The 15,297-nt window shown below is 39.4% G+C and overlaps 1 long non-coding RNA gene across 2 annotated transcripts in view; it reads right to left on the reverse strand.

Annotated features, from left to right (window-relative positions):
* LOC149661265 (uncharacterized) overlaps positions 1-15,297 on the reverse strand; it is a 113,307-nt gene that overhangs the window by 71,294 nt on the left and 26,716 nt on the right. The window contains exon 3 of one of the 2 annotated variants that reach the window (XR_016368830.1): positions 1,567-1,889. This is a non-coding gene — a long non-coding RNA (uncharacterized LOC149661265). Of the gene's footprint in view, positions 1-1,385; positions 1,890-15,297 lie in introns of those variants that run through there. The other variant, XR_016368829.1, reaches the window with a different exon arrangement.

A 15,297-nucleotide genomic window follows, 5' to 3' on the forward strand; every position in this document is an offset into this window, starting at 1 on the left:
GGACTAATTATTTGGTTCGCTAAGCAAAGTAAAAAATTAACAGACAAAAATCCCTTTTCTTATTTGCCAAATGCGGCTGTCCAACAAAACTACAGAGAAAAAAACCCTGAAAAGGGGGAGGGGGTGAAAACCATCAGTACAAAATTCCCCAAAAAAGAAGAATTAGTAAGTTTGTGATTAATTGAAAAGGTATCCCATCCTTATTAATTGGCATACAAGATTAATGCTTTGTTAGTGTTGCAAACTCGGGATAAATCTTCAGATTTTGATTATTTAAAAGATTCCCAATTTGTATCTGAATCTGAACGAACGAAACTTAATTAAACCTTTATCAGAAACTGGTATTAATTAAACATCTACTTAAGAGATCTAGACTAGTTTTGAAAATTAGTCTGAATTATTTTGCATTTTTTAATTTTAACTTTCCTTTATCGAGAACTCTTTTTTTTTTAAAGTAAAAAGATAGGAAGTAAAATTTCGAAGAAGCCTAATAATTAATAGGGTTTCTAACATTAATTAACGAACATTAATAGACTTGTAAGTATAACACGTCGAACTTTTTCGACTACATCGTCCTTAATTTATGTCAGACTTTTAAGAAACACCGTGCATATAAAAACTACCAAGAAATATGGCTATTTTACCATATAATAAAGAATTATTTTAAATTACACAATGTTGCTAAAAATGCTATGGACCTAGCATTTGCGGATAAGCAAAATACTTAAGTAGGCAATGGATGTTGCGTCTTTTATTTATCTCCTGAGCGAGGTGAAATCAGTGGATTGCCTTAGATAATCGAGAAGCGGGTCCGAAATAACGACAACAATGTCGTCCCGGTATTGCCCAACGAAAACCCATTTGCCTGAAAGCTCCCAAAAAGGGGTTATCGGCACGAAGCGCTAAACCCAAATCATTACGATTCTTTTTTTCACCAAAGAACACCCGCGCAATCATCATACTGCTTCTCCCCTTTAACCATCAAGTTTTTTGTTAGCTTGGTGGTTATATCAAGGTATAATAATATACATTAGATGGTTGAGGAGCTTGAATACTCGTCGAAAATAAAAATCACAGCGTACTAGATAGGACGCGACGCTTTGGCCTGAGAGGGTAAAGGACTATGGGACGCGACGCTTTGGCCTGAGAGGGTAAAGGACTATGGGACGCGACGCTTTGGCCTGAGAGGGTAAAGGACTATGGGACGCGACGCTTTGGCCTGAGAGGGTAAAGGACTATGGGACGCGACGCTTTGGCCTGAGAGGGTAAAGGACTATGGGACGCGACGCTTTGGCCTGAGAGGGTAAAGGACTATGGGACGCGACGCTTTGGCCTGAGAGGGTAAAGGACTATGGGACGCGACGCTTTGGCCTGAGAGGGTAAAGGACTATGGGACGCGACGCTTTGGCCTGAGAGGGTAAAGGATTATGGGACGCGACGCTTTGGCCTGAGAGGGTATAGGATTATGGGACGCGGCGCTTTGGCCTGAGAGGGTGAAGGACTATGGGACGCGACGCTTTGGCCCGACAGTTTGTTAATGCGCAAAGAAACACATTTTGTACTCACTCGTTCTTATTTAGATATCCCGGTGAACTTGAAGATAACGCCTCCAGTTCAAATCCAACCGTTGACAAGTTCCGAGAAAATAACCAGAGTTCAAAGCACCACGAAAATCATAGTTCAAGCAATCTGATTTTTAAGTACCGTGAAAAACACTGCAATCGGAAACCATCTTGACGTCATTTCAGATGGTCAGAACGTGATTTGGTTCTAGCGGTCCTCCGTTCTGCTAGTGCGCACTACGCCGCCAAATCTTGATCCATCGCCGATGACCAAACGTAATCCTTCAATGAAATATCCATCGTGACGTCATTCGTTTAAATAACCATCTGAAATTAAAATAAATTCGGTGTAATTTCAGCTAAAGATCATAATGATAATTTCATTACGAATAAATTTGAAAATTTAGTGAGAAACTTGTAATGTTTCACGGATAAATTGTAAACGGTGGCCCGGATGACAAAATGTCACGATCTAAAACATGTCACACGTTGTAGTCTCAACTATCTGGTCTAATTTTGGGGGTAATAGCGGTCTCGTTGGTGTTAGCTGGGCCCGCGAGCTTGTAAAGGTTTTGCTGGGTGCGAAAGAGTAAGTCGTGGAACAATTTGGAAATCCCCTAGGCAAACATTTTCTTTTTTCGCTGCTCAGGAGGTGGTAGGTAACTTCTCCGTTGGCGTATACACCGCAGCCAGCCAGCAGCAGCAGTAATTCCTTTACGAGCTAGCTCATTTTTTTTTACTTCTATATTACCGGTCATAAAAACTTCACGTGTATTTTCTTACGTGATTTAAAGGATTAAGCCGCCTATCCTACGCTTCAAGGCATACTACACTCGTTTTTTCCTCTCTTCAGTTATCTATTCGCTTGGTTCGGGTTTTAGAGCAATTTTTGGAATCCTTAATACTTTCAGGCACTTATTCCTTAGAACTATTGTCTGTGTGGTTTGCTTTTTCGCGGGCAATTGCGCGTGGGGGGAGGGAGTTTGAAATCATTTATCGGATGAGTGCCGGAACAGAGTTCGTGTCCCTGCTCTATAAAATAAATGTTTTATTTCCGAACCAAGCCATCAGGGACTCAGGGTCCACTCGGACTACTACTAAATTCGAAGCAATATTTGAGCTTCAAATATTTAACATAAAAACAAACAGTAACAGCGTCTGTTCAATCTTAAAATGAAACTTTGTCTTTTTTATATTTTTCAATTATTTTATTACTACAGAACTTTAATATCTTCTGTTGCACGGGATAATAAAGAATTGGGTACCCTTAGCACATTAGGGTGTGACCACGGGCCTTTGTATTGAACAGTTTGGCATGTTAGCTACGAGGAGAGATTCAATATATATCCTCGAACTATAGAACATACATTTGACAGGTTAATTAGGGTCTAAGCTTAGAGCCCTCCCTTATTATACCAACGCGCACCACTAAGAGACTAAGGTCTCCCGACTTCCGGAAATGGCGTATCAAGGTTCGCTTTGATGTACATATTTAGTAGGGCGCGTATTAGAGAAACCTAGCTAAGTCTCCGTTAGCAGCGAAATGTCAAAGAGAAATCATAATAATCAACCCGAACTCAACTAAGTATTATCAAACCAAATTTCGCTACAAACTTGAAACGTTTTCATCAAACTATCACAGCTTTAACACAGACATTTCACTGCAATCTAGTTATCTTTTCTTCACCAAACTAATATTAAATCCCAAAATAACTATAATTAAAAAATTTAATTTGACCTGGGGGCATAAGAAAACCAAGGCCCTAGAGTAATTTTGTATACAAGTTTAACTCCTACTAATAAACAGTGAAAATCTGAATTTGTTGCACGAATTTGTTTAAAATTTTATCTGATCTACTAGAGAGAAACAATTATAGATTAAGGAAACAATACATAGATTCATACCATTTTTGAGGGTGTGTAAATGACATCGAAAACTATGTTTGATGTTCGGGCGCCATATTTGTTCTAATGTTTATTAAAGCCCGCTTTGACTAGTAGTTCGTTAGCGACTTCTATGGCGATGACTATTACTAAACAATTTGAACCGCGAATTTTAAATAGGTCAAATACATAACATATAGGGAATTTGGTGGAGCGAGTACAACAATAATTTATCTTTAAAACACGGCCTAAATTTCAATTATCAATCGCTGAATCTATCAATAACCCATTCGTTTTACTCAACATAGCCAAAAACATGAAATAAAACTTTCATACTGAAATGTAAACTTTGGAATTAAACGCGAACTTCGCAAAACAGGTATGAATATTTAGTTATAACATACGTTAGACTCGTACGTGTCAAAAACTGGTATCAGTATATAGTTAGAGGAATTTATAACTAGGGCGTCAGGCGAGAGATTTCTGGGATGTCAGGGCGGTTCCCACCCGGCTTTGAAACGCGTAAAATATATTTAGTAATTACAGTCTCTAAGAGAGAAGAGACATGGGAGAACGAGATGAAGAGCATTTTCTCTTATTACTTTTAATCAAATCAGTTGGCAGATTCGCCGAGGCTTCAATTGGGCGACACGTCTTTATCAGGTGTGACATACATACATAGGACATACACTCTCGCGTATAATTCTCTTTCTCTTTGGAAAAGACTGTATATGCGCGTGGTGTTGACGCCGGAACATATTCCTCCTAAGTTGGGTTCACGTTTTAATTAAGCCTCCTTAGAGAAAATAGGGGTTTCAGACGAGATGGGTGCCGCTGCCGCTGCTACAGCCTGCCCGAATCTCTTTTGTTCCTTTTAGCGTTTAAGATTTTTCTTTTCTTCGCGATAGGGGGCGCGTAGGGTGCTCGCGACAAGAAGGGAGGACGCCAGAGAAAAGGGAATTTTTAAAGAACATACTTCAGACATATATACTTCGCTCCAGGCTGTGTATACATTACAATACATTTCGGGATAGAGAAAATTAAATATCACAAAGTAAAAGGGGGAATTTTCCCAAACAATGTTTTTTCCCCGCCAAAATTGAAGCTTTTGCGCCAAAAACGACACTTAATTGAATCTTTAAAGTATCCTATCGAAGCACTATTTTCGGTCAAAAATCTTTTCCATAAGCTCTTGTAACAAAATTACTTGGTTCCCAAAGAACGCTCTTTAGAGAGATATTATAGTCAACATTAAATTCCGAGGATATTTCATCATTAAAGTGCAGGAAAAATACCCCCTACTTTTTTCCCCTCAAAGATTGTCTGGGAGTATTAGTGAGTATAATTTTGATATTGTGGTTGACGAAATTTGTCAAACAATCTTGGAAATGAATTAAATGTCAAGAAACATTATTAAATTAGATATTCTATTTGGAATAAGGGATATAAAATTGTTAAAATATACAAGGGGAAGAGGACGTACATTTGATAGATGGGGAGCGGAGCGGAGCCTCTCCAAGATGCCTTAAACAGAAGCGCACTGGGAATTCTTTTGACGGTAAGTAGAAAGAATTTGAGTAGAAGATAGGGCTCCTTGCCACGGCGGCTCTTGACATCGATTCGATATAGTCCCTAGAGTAAGTACACCCCATCAAGCCCATGGCCCCTAGCCTGCCAGTGCAGTAATCAATTTCGACCCGTTCGATCCCTTCACGATCCACAGTTAAGAGTCGCCTGCTATAGTGGATAACGGAGGACTTTCCTAAACTAAATCTACACTCTAATAAAGATGCGAAGAATAGAACTCTCCATTCTATGTAAATTCCCTAGTTGTCTCAATACCGTTATCTTACACCGTATAGCTAGGTAGATTTTGGGAATACCTAAAACAAAGCTACACTGCATGCTAGTGGCGAAATTCAAACAATTCCATCAGTTAGGAACAGAGATATTAATGTTATTTTTAATAACGTTAAATTAACATTTTTTAACTCAAAATATACAGGGTCTGCCATAAATTAAGGGGTTGACATTTGGCTCTCCGGGCCAATGTTTTCAAGTTAAGATTAGAGTATTTTAAGGATTACCCTTCAGATTAATTTAAGAAACTAAAAGACAATGATTTCAAATTTAACTAAGGGGTCATTCCTCTAATCATAACATGAAAAGCGTGGCCCTTAGGGATTATATCATAGAACATTTTCGACTCAAAACCGCCCAAAGAAAATCCCCCTTAATTTATGGCAGTTATCAGAAACACCCTGTATATTTGTTTGTGATTTATTGATTTTGAATTGGAAAATGTGTAAACGTATCACGTATCTGTTTACATTTCACTGGGTTGTACATAGCGTATATCCTCCAAAATAAAAGCAAAAATATCTTTAAGAAAAAGAAGAAAAAAATCTTTGGGGGAAGAAGATCCATTAGCGGCTACCCGAGGCATTTTCTCTCCTTAAAACGAACCATCTTGGTACTAATATCTTTTTACAATGTTTTTAATAAAGGAAACTTTTAGATTTAGAAATGACTGAGCGCGGTATAGCAGCCCCCGTAACATATAAATCGACCCAAAACACGAGTTGGTGGGGTTACGTAGGGGGCCCGAAAGACGATCTGGGAAGCGTAGCGGTCGTAAATCGAGCAAGGAACCTCTATGGAAACTTAAGTTTCTTCTTCTTAAGTAATATTTAATACCGCGTGCCACCACTTTCTAGTTTGTTAGCTCACCCGTTCGAGAGCCCCCTTCTCCCCTTTCCTTCACCCATATCCTTCAACTTAAGCGCTTCGTTAAACAGTTTTACCCCTTTTCCAAGTATAGCCCGCGCAAGTAGAAGGGTACTCGGATGTTTAAAGGTAAAGTTGCGCGGAAGTAAAATTCCGCTGACGATTTTGAAAATCAGCGTCTATTCAACTCAGGAAGCGTCTCAAAAATAAACCGAACAATCGAAAATCGTTATAGCAAACAATATATCAGGAGATAAGGTATTCTGGTTCCTTTACAATCTTTAGAAAATTAGACAAAGTATCTACAGCCATGTATATCGCAATATTCGTTGGTGTACATACGTTTTCGGTCATAGCTTAAAATACAGTGTTTAACCATAAGCAATGCTAGTGACTTACAGCTCGAGCTAGTTCGAGAAAGACACCAGAATTGACTACACTCGGTTTTGCAGTCCATCTTTCTATTTAGTCTGTGTACTAAGCCCCAATTTGACAGAGCCTCACCAGGCGTCGCTTTACCTCGAATCTATGACCTTCGCCACTTCATAACAGTAACAAACTTATGGAATTAACATATCTCATGAACTTATGGTATGTTTTTAACCTGTTTGTGTAAGGGTGCCTAGACCTTTAAACGAAGGACTCGTTCGAGCCAATCATAGGGAGGAAATTTTTCTTTTTAGCGTAGTGGCGTATAAAATTTAAGCGTGATGCCATACCGTTAGGGAGTTTTAAGGGATGTAGGCTAAGGGTTACGATGGTAGGATGAGGAAACGTATACGCGGAGAAATGTTCAGTTACGGATCAATATTGGCCTTTCATCTCTGGCTGGCTAATCTATACAAAAGGGCAATTAGAGGATGGTCGGCCTTTTCGCAAAAACTATAGCCCCCTCCGTCCATACCCCCTTCCCCCGAAACCATTCTCTTCCTATATTAAAAGGGATCGTTAAAGCCAGCTTCGCCTAAAGTCAATTACTCCCCCATTTCTATCCCTCTTTCTAAGACAAAGCTCTTTCCTCCGTAGCTCAAAGGGGAATGTTACTTTCCAATCTGCTAAAATACTGGGCCGCATTAACGCAAAAACCCATCCCTGACACGGTGCCCAAAGGTTGAAGAGGAATTAAGGCAAAAATAGGTTTAAAAGTTAGGTGACACTACAGTTCAGAGGTAAGACAGGTCTCTGTTTTGAGAAAAGAGATAAGAGTTTTCGACTTCCTGGAGTGTTATTCCATAGTAGATAAGCCTTTCCCACGCAATTACCGCCCGAAGTATCTTCGAAATTTAATGTAACCTATGGCGAATTCCATTACAAGTCTCTGAGATCGCTGACGGTTTGCTCTATTTTGTCATCGAATTTGCCAAAAAAAAGCAGTTCACAGTTTGACCTTATCACATCATCTCCGAAGCAATAGGCCTTTTATTGAAGAATTTTGAATTAATTTCTCTCTGTTTTGAACAAATTTGTGGAGTTTTTAGGGGAATTTTGGCAAGTGTTCGATTCCTCGATATCTGTTTCTTTCTTTTGTTGTGAAGATGGTGAGAGGAAACGTTATATATATATAAGAAACAGCTAGAGTGCAGAAAATGGATGGGTTTGCTGCAGTAAACCTCCTATCAGAAGAACAACGTCATGTTTCGCGTTTATTTTTCAGAAGGGTAATTTAACACGGGTGCTTATTAAACGTGGCCAACTTCTAAAAAGTATCAGCCAAAAACGAACAAAGAGTTTAAATCATTCGTAAGAAACTGGTAGAGAAAAAACACAGTTACGCTATAGAGTCGCTGTACGTATGCTAAAGGTACTCGGTGAAGGAAGTGGGGCCCGGGGTACATACAGTACGAGTGCCAGGCGTTATATATCCCCTTTAATTCACTTAGGTAACTTTGTTTGGGGCGTTTTGGGCCCATCGACTTAGCGGAAATGAAGATTTATCCCTTTGATAAAAGTATAGAGCGCTTCATTACCCGTCGGACACTTTCGGAATCACCGGTGAAATCCCGGATTGACCGCGCGAGCTCCGACCTAGAACGTGCGAGGAAATTCCAAACTCGAGTTCCGTCCGATAGCGAACTCGTGCACCCTCAGTTTACCCCAATAAAAGCTGGTTGGGATAAATGAAAGTATCCGCGTTGCGCCGAAAAATCATTTTGACTTACTCGTTAAGCGCATGATAGGCCTACAAAGTATATTTTCTCTTTCTCCAACTTCATTCGAAAATCCATTAATTTTCTTTTCACCAAAGAGATATTGAGTAAAAACTTTTCAATCCTCCGCACACGCGGCGGTGGTCCCGGTATCACCAGAAGTTTATGACTTCTTATCCTGGGAAGTATTGGACTCTAACCATATCCGGAACCATCTCTGTTAGCCAACTTCTTATTAGGTCCGATCACCGCGCCACCTACGGCATTTCCTTCATTTTGAGCTGGAAGGCTGATTTGCGCGCCAGCAGCGGGCAAGAAACGAAACTTTAAGGTGTGTCCTGTGGTTTGAGGTAACGAATCAGAAACGGTGACAAGAAAAGCTGTTTTACTAGACTACTAGAAATTCCGGTCAAACTAGTGTGGGGTCCTAGGCCCACGGATTGTAATGCATTTTCATAGAGTTCTAGCCAGACGGCTTTTCAACGATTGGCGCTGAAGAAGTTTTGAACACGCCCCATAGTTTGAGTGCCACAGCCTCTCGGCGTGGGAATTTTTTCAGTAGATTAGATAGTTTTCCTAGTGGGGAGGAAACTTTCGGCCCTCTTTTACGATTGCCATAGGCAAAAATAAATAGGATAGAAAGTGAGGGACTATAGAAAACGTAGGCGACGTGATATTCTCGTTGCCTCTGAGCCACGGAGAAATATATTTCCTGCCCCCCGCGGTATTCTGGGGGACTCGCGTATGAATACTGGCACCGAGCGACAAGCCCCGACCAAATTGCATGTAACGGATACGAATGCGCAGTGTAAATATAGTTCACGCGGCGTGAAGTCGTAAGCTAGCCGCCCGCTAGCCTCTTAAGCCCGGGACGGGAGTCGGGACTCGGGAGACGGCTTTTTAAGTTTTGTGTTAGGGTAGTTTAGAAAAAAAAAATAAAATGTCCATACAAGGCCAAGGGTTAAGCGTTTCGTCAATTATTGACAAGTATGAAAACGACACTTTCTTCACAACAGACAGATCTGGAAAAAGGAATGATATAATTCAATATTTAGTTAAAAATGAAAAACTGGATCCTATTTTAAAGGCTATGTGGGAACAATTTCACGTTTTGAAGGATCAATTTCAAGACTCTAAACGCGAAGATTCAGGAAACTATTCGGGCTTCCAGTACTCTTTTTACCAATGGATTACTAACTAAACAATACTTGCGTTATCACTTAAAAACTTAACGCGACTTAGTTAAGAGCACAACAGTACGATTTTCAGTCGTCTGCACTCTGTAGCAGGAAAAATAAGGTTTCGTCATCTATGGCGAAAAATATTTGAGCATCCCAGAGATCCTCGAACGCTGAACTATTTTGCAGAAAGATAACGTCATAAAGGAGAGCGCTGATTGGTCGGCCAAAAGCGCCAGAGAGAAAACGAGAATTTGCTTCGTAAATATCATAACACACGCTGCGGAAGGCTTTCTCTCCCTAGAGTCCCTCACTTTTTATCCTATTTATTTTTGCCATAGGCAATTTTGACTTGCAGGGATGGATACTATATAATGCCTTAGTGTCCAATACTTCCCAGGATAAGAAGTCATCAACTTCTGGTATCACTCTTAAAGGAATTTTTATGATTGAATTGAAAATTCGCGTCGGAAATATTAAGCCCATTATTTCCTTTCAAAAAATTTACTCGTATCACGTACGTTCAAAGGGATCGCGCGTGTCTTCATTACACCTTATAAATATTGAGTTGAAAATAATCTCAGCAGCCTTCCGTATACGAATCAAGTCAGAAAAAGTAGAATTTTATTTATTTATTTGAAATGGAGATGATTCGCAATCACATCCGTTTCTTGAGCAAATAAATAATTATTTTCAACGTGTGAAATAAGCAAAGACTTTTCGTTCTTCAGTGTCCAAATTAGCTTTTCCCAAGTTGAAAGTTTAATTATATTTACGCTTTTATCGTGTGGACCAGGATATAAATAAATACACATAGTTTGTATCTTTAAATTCCGCACAACTCTTGCTTTCAAGGAAATTTCGAATAATGCAAAGTGACACCCAAAAATTAATCACATCACCATACTGTTGCGGCCTCGGGATACGAAGATAAGTATGTTTTAAGATCCATCTATTTTATAACTAGCTCTATGAATTTCTTTTTCCTCTTGGCCTTTGGAGTACAATAGGGGCCCCTTTCATCAAAATTAATTAGGTTCGAAATGAATTGGTCGAAGTTTTAATTTTGCTCGGCACTCGCGAGAATGGTACATGTCTTCCCAAATTCCATCCGTTTTAGGGCTGGAGCCGAGAAAAATGGCCCATCACAAGAAAGAGGACCATTCCAGTATCTATTCCTTATTGGGAGTCGGCTAGTTTCACCCCATATCGAAATCACATGTAGCAAACGATGAAATCGTATTATCACACGGTTTCATTGGCCTGCCTAGAATTAGTGAGCCAAGAGTTTAAGGTTAGAGTCAATTCCTTTAGTACAATTCCATCCCATGTCTGTTGGTCCATTGAGGTATTCGCGAGTTCGAAGCTATGATTGACTACGATATCCTGGTTGGAAACTACACCCGGTACTACGTTTATTTGTTACGCGCAACTCTCTGGATTGATTTACTCTCATTGTTGCAATGTCTATTGAAATTTTTAGTGTCCAGTCCCTCTAGTAGAAACGCGTCTATAGGGAGGATGCGGCGCCGGCATTTAGGAACGCTATCATAAAGTAGTTTTTGAAAGAGTGTCTAAGCCCATCGTGGGGAAAGTAGAAGTTTTCAGGCGGTAATGATAGTAATCCACTCATTAAGAGCAATAACCGAGGCTAGAAAGTCATTAAAAGGCTCAAATTACTCTCTAGATCTTTTGTAACTTTTCTTTCGCGAGATAGTTGGGCCTAAGCCTACCCTTATACCCACCGAATACTTTATCCTATCGAAGCCTTTCCTACATACTGTTAGACTCGGCAAAGCCCTATATAGCCACTAAATCATTCGCTTAGCCAGAGATTTCATTAGCGTTAAGGTATAAAACAGAACCGTGACCGTTGGAACCGCCAACAACTACCGGTGAAGCTTAATTAATGGTTGGCTTTACTGACTCGAAACAGTGGTCAAGAGTATAGGTCACCTAAGAGTAGGAACATTCTTTAAAACGCTTTTATTTTGGGACTCGCTATATATACTTAGCTCGTTAAACGAGACTTAAAACCCTCGGCTGAGTCCGCCATAACGTATGGTACCTAATTAAAAATAATTACTAAAAGGATATTACCAGGATAGATGGTTGTGTACCTACATATATATATAAAGTCATGCTTTTATCTCTTCCGTACCTTCTGCGCGTATCAAGTCGCTACTTACATCTCGCTTAAATACTTGTGTCTGAATGTACACAGCCATATCAGGCTTAGAAGTGCAGATTTTTTACCTTTTATAACTAACGAGGTTCGTTTTGCAGGCCAATGATTCTGGGATGTAACGATAGGGTGCTTAAAACCTCTGGCGGTGAAAGTTCATGGGGCAGATTTCAGTACACTACAGGGACGGGATATTTTAAATATGTTTGGAAGAGTAGAAGATATTTTCTTTATATTTGACTGTGGTTAATTCATTTTGAAAAAGCAAAAACATGATATTAATATTTTTTTGTTTCAGTTTTAATATTGTTGGAATTTGCGCAGCTAGTCACCTAATCAAGGAAGCCTGCACTAACCCTTTGTTCCTTGGGATAAACCGATACAGACTATCTTAGTGAGTGGACGTCAAAAACTTTCTTATAAGTAGGTTTAGTCTTACAATGTTAACCCTGCAACTTGGACCATAAGAATAAACCTAAAACCCTATACTTATAGATCAGGATCGAATATAATTGGGGAGTCGGTTTGATATAGTAAGCCCGTGGGGTTCTAGCTCCCGCTACGGAAGAGTAAAAACCCATACAGTCTAACTCGATGCCAAGATGCCTGGGTAGAATAGAAGAAAGACGGTCTCGGTATACGTCAGAAACCACCCCGGAATTGGATTGTGTTACAAGTTGGACCTCGCAAGGATATGTCATCACGGAAGAAGGTTCAAGGAGAAAATTCGTCTTTCGGGGGTCCTAAAATCGTGCCTGGAATTTCTTTATATCAAGCACGGGCTATACCAACTATCAACTTGAACGGGGTATCGGAAAGATGGGTTTTGAATGGGTGTGGATGACGCTCTTGTTGGTCCAAAGTTGAGTTGGCTCACTGGGTATACAAAAGAGGGGACGCGGTTGCTTCTCGATTGGTCATGGTCTCTATACATGTCTGTCATACGTACGTTACTTTGGTATATCGCTTTATTCGAGAGTCTAACTTCAGAAAATATCTTGCTTAACAATAATCCAACTGGTCGGTCAAAAAGGGCCCGGGGCCCGATCAGGAGAGATGCCTCTATATCATAAAGGAATTGGCAATCATAAGTATATTACATTGCGGGGTTAGGGCCTTATTTTTGGGTCAAGTATACAAGTATAGAAATTTGCAATAGCTTGAAATTTCGAATACTTCTTAGATGTCAATTTCCAAGATGGTAAAGCTGATTTTAACGAATTTCTAACTTGTTACTACAATTCATCTGAATATGTTTAAATGTGGAAGCAAAATACTTGCGCATAATAAAAGTATTTCGTCGTACTTCTCGAAATACGTTACTTCTGTCTACTGAACCACATCGCGTTTGCAGCAGAGACGAAACAAGATTACGGGTTAGTTATCGAACCAAGAAATAGCGTCTTTGGCGCTGAAAACTCGGTTAGAAAAGGATCTAGAGTATTGTAGGGATGTGTAACTAGCTGGAGAACTTTGAGAAGAAGGAAAGAATAGAGCGTAACGTCCCCCGAAGCGGTGGGATCAATTTTGGTCGACTTCAAACTCCTTCGTGAAATGGAGAATTTTGTTATCGGTATTTCCCTATAGCCGAACTTTGAAAAAACTTTTCTAGTTCGATTACTTTCATAGAAAAACGCCGAGCCAATTTTTTACCTTATTTAAACTTAGGTTTAATATTTGTAAAGGATCTTTCCAATATCGTTGCCAATGGCAATAACGAGAGAAAGTCGACATTCCGCGGCGTTGATCGAAAACGAGTGTTGCGCCGCCGCAATAACGTCGAATTAATATAGCAAATGCAAAAGCAATAGATATTCTGCTTCTAAAATCTTAATTTGTTTTCGAATACGGAGTTAATTAAGAATAGGCTACTTCTTTTGTTTATGCCAACGATAAGTCTAAGGTACGATTCTCTCTACAGGGTGTTTCTGATAAGTCGCAAGTCGGGCATAAATTTAGGGGGATGTTCTTTGGGCGATTTTGAGTGGAAAATATTATACGACATTTTGCCATTCAAGTTAAGATTGGAGTATTTTAAAATGACCCCTTAAATTTATATATGAAACAGAAAGACAATGCTGATTAAGGGGGCATCCCCAAAACATTCAAATCATAACTCGAAAACAGTGGCCCGGTTGGCAAAATGTCATAAAACATTTTCGACTCAAAATCGCTCAAAGAACATCCCCTTAATTTATAGCAGACTATCAGAAACATCCTGTATACTAAACCTTAGGTGATCTGGTGATTCTTCTATTATTAGAGTAGAACTCTGAAAACATTTCTCACGAGGCCTAAGAATGGGCCAAAAATTTCTCGGTCTACTTTTAGCGATTACAGTGTCATTTCTTTTCGGTAGCTGCATGATGCGTAAGAGTGCGCCGCCCATTGATATAGTCGAATACTTTCCCGCGATCCTTCGGGATACGGTTAAGGCGAGCTTGGGCGATGTTGAATTGGGTGGGCTCTGGCCCTATCGCTATTAAACGGGTCTACCATTAGAGGCTTTTACCGCATTTACTCGTCCATCACTCCTACCTAAGGGGAGATACATCCGCCATTATCCCAATATATCCTTAAGACCGAAAACATTTATTTTGATCTCACACGAATGTCGAACATACCTAAATCAACCTTGATACGAACATCAAAGGTTTCTTCTAAAATGACGAAAAAATATACTTATTTTTGATCAAGTATTTTTTACTGAATACGAATCACGTTCGTTCTTATCAAAATTTTATCAGGTTTTGTATAAATGATTTGTCAAGTTTAGACTTCATCAAGCGTATAGATTTACAAAGCACAATTGATAAATCATTGAAATACGCTGATTTCATCAAATGTCAAACAGTAGCTAAAATTATTTAATTTGATAACTTATATTCGTACGAATGTAAGACAATGTAATGGTAATCTTAATCTTAATTTGATATCAAATTTTGAAGAGCCTTGATAAATATTGATTATACTCGAGTTTGTTAAGAGGATGTAATGTCAATAACAAAGTAAGCGGAACTAAACCACCTCCGTTACTAAGTATGAATTACCATTTCAATATGAATCAAGAATTTAAAACATCTCAAATTAAGAAAGGTTTTTACTTAACCTTTCATATTCAAGGGATAAATGATATAATTCGTCGTGTAAGATGCAATATGGCTATAGCAGCGGATGTAGAAACACCTTTTCTCTTGATTCTCTACCATTTCCATTACGATACACGTTTTTCGCCAGGCGCGTTATGCCCTATCGCTAACAAAACAATCTTAAGAAGGGACCCCTAATAAACCTGACATTCGTAATGTCCATCGTTACTTATACCCCAAAAAGGAAATCTTATACACTATCTCAGGACCCCCAAGGTTCTAATATCTTTAGGGTTACCGTCGGAAGAAGGCTACTTACCAATATTACCGATTTCTCCAAAAGGGATAATGATTCTACCATAATGATGTCCGGGTCTTTGACTCTAGCCAATAAACTATACATACATACCCTTCTCTTATGTTTAAAGAATTAGTTTACACACTAACGTCCAAGGATAGATTTAATTTTAGAAGTAGGAATGGAGAACAGAGTAATCTGGGCGCGCGTCAAAGTCCCGGACCCCC

The sequence above is a fragment of the Phalangium opilio genome, unplaced genomic scaffold (assembly GCF_054372755.1).
Source record: "Phalangium opilio isolate 3A_F unplaced genomic scaffold, DU_Popi_V2 ptg000070l_1, whole genome shotgun sequence".
NCBI lineage: Eukaryota > Metazoa > Arthropoda > Arachnida > Opiliones > Phalangiidae > Phalangium > Phalangium opilio.